Genomic DNA, 2,500 nt, shown 5'->3' on the forward strand with positions numbered 1-2,500 from the left:
CGGTTTCAGGTTCGCTACCAAAAGGGTTACATATTGGACAGCTGGAAAGTCCCCACTGATGAAGCGATCTTGACCGAAGCAGATTCGCTGCCACCCAGTGCCTCCTCTTGCTGGTGGAGAAACCTGGCAACTTCTCCCCCAGTTTCGAGGAATCTATGTCTCCGCCTCCTTGAGGGATTGAATTCATCAAAACCGACTTCAATATCGTATATGCATCTCTGTCCGAAGTCAGGGAATCTGCATGCACGGATTGTTGGGACCCATTTCGGTTCGAAACGGGGCGCCTTCCATTATGCGCTTGAGAGGGGTATCCCCATTCCCTCTCTCTTTAATCTTATTAAGCCAGCTCGTTAGATCTGGAGGAAATCAGTTTGCGATAAACAAGCGTCCTGTCCATTGCTATTGTCCGTTTCACGCTATAGAAACCACGATAAACCCCGATTCCATGAGTCCAACAAACAAATAGAAAAAGATAAGAAAAAAAGAAAGAATTTCAACAGTCTATATAGATACAGATACAAACATTGCAAAAAACAGCGTACCTCACATCAACTAAAATAATTTTTCTAATATAATGATTGTGCATAACATCATCAACTGTTGGCTTTTATACTAAATATTGGGCTTTTTTGGGGAATAGATATTACTGACTTGTTGATATTTCTTTTAAACTACTAATGATGGCAATCATATTATAATATCGTGGAATCGCAATCATCTCACAATCTTTAGCATAAAATATCTCATCGAAAATTTTGCGACATTTTAGGATTCCCGATATGTCACCTATCGACTCAAAGCGACACATTGTCGTGGTGAACGCTGATGAAAGCTGAATTACCAGCTGACATATGAAGGCTGAACTGAAATGAAGGTTTTCATGAGGCAGCGTGGCTCAGAGGTACGGTCTTTGCTCCTTATCCGAAAAGTACAGAATTTGAGTACCCACTGCGCTATGTAGCCTTAAGCAAGTCACCTCGTCATAGCCCAGATTACGGCACTGCCACTGCGCTATGTAGCCTTAAGCAAGTCACCTCGTCATAGCCCAGATTACGGCACTGCTCTGGGTTATTCCAGTCTTCCCTTGAAACACGCCCTTGTAATACAATTTCTCCTATGGGATGAATGAAGGCAATTTTATTATTTTTGTTTTTCATTGATGAGAAGAGGTGCGGGCTGGGGATGGGGGGGGGTCCCAATTATGATTATATCACAAATTTGTAGTCCTGAGAAATGGTTTTCATCCACATTATCCTAAAATAAATGATTTTGCCTCGGATGAAGATGGATTTCATTTTATTTAAGAGAGTAAGCTTCCTCGGTCTCACGAGTCATACGGCACAACTGTCTTACTCTGGAAAAACATTAAAATATTTTGGCCAGAAAAGTCATCCTTAAAATATCGATCGACTTAAATGACTCTCATCTTGGCAAAAACTCTCAGACCTGGGACTTCTCTATCTCTCTCTGTCTCTCTCTCTCTCTCTCTCTCTCTCTCTCTCTCCCTCTGTGTGTGTGTGTGTGTGTGTGTGTGTGTGTCTCTGTGTGTGTGTGTGTGCGTGTGTAGGCCGCTTACTACTGTAATATATCATTTTCAGTGTAACATAACACAACCAGACACAGACACACACAACAACGGTCAGTTTGAAAAGTATTTGTGTGCGTGTGTGAAAGAGAGAGAGAGAGAGAGAGAGAGAGAGAGAGAGAGAGAGAGAGAGAGAGAGAGAGAATACTTTTATTATATCCCTCTAATTTCCTCATAAGTTTATTCCTCCTAAATCTACTAGTTGACTATTTCGAGCTTGTTCCTTTGTCTTATAATTTTACTTAGGGGGTTATATAGATTTTGCCATTTTTATTATCTTCTTTAAACAATTCAATAGTGACGCAGCGTCATAGAATCCTCCTTGCGTCAACCAATTAATGTACATCCTCATTTAGGTCAGTTGGGTTATTTCTCTTGAATTTTGTTAATAACAAGAGTTTTAGGTATTCACTCCACCAATTTTATACTGAGGTTCCATTGCACTAAGAATAAGTATTACGAAATGCTAGATCCACAAAGTTTGAGATTAGGGATGACATATAAAATGACTATTGAAACATGAAAATCAAAAGGCTAGTTTAGGATTGATTAGAATGTTGCGATATGACATGCAATTATATAAATATGACTTGTCTACCGTTCAAAGATCAATATCGGTATTTAATCTTTTAGGGTAGGGCGATTGATAATGTTAATTTTAACGATGAGACTGTATTTTACGGTCTCATAATTCCCCATTCATTACTCATCTTATTTAACCTTCCGCACCATAGGCAGGTCGGAGTTTTTCACTGGTTTCTAAAGCGTTAAACAGACAACAGCAATACTTTGCTATCGATTGGATCAAACGCCAGTCCATCACAAAATAAAAACCCGCCTGTGGGAGAAATAGTTTTTTTCTGTTATATTTTATTTCCTTTTTCTATCCCAAAGTGACAGTTGGATTCGGTGTAA

The 2,500-nt window shown here is 39.5% G+C and overlaps 1 protein-coding gene across 5 annotated transcripts in view; it reads left to right on the forward strand.

The window, feature by feature from the left end:
* The window catches only part of LOC144976240 (uncharacterized), a 35,815-nt gene that overhangs the window by 12,638 nt on the left and 20,677 nt on the right, over positions 1-2,500 (forward strand). The gene's annotated exons all lie outside the window — the stretch shown is intronic.

The sequence above is a fragment of the Berghia stephanieae genome, chromosome 7 (assembly GCF_034508935.2).
Source record: "Berghia stephanieae isolate SIO BIC M18660-M18661 chromosome 7, UCSD_Bste_1.3, whole genome shotgun sequence".
NCBI lineage: Eukaryota > Metazoa > Mollusca > Gastropoda > Nudibranchia > Aeolidiidae > Berghia > Berghia stephanieae.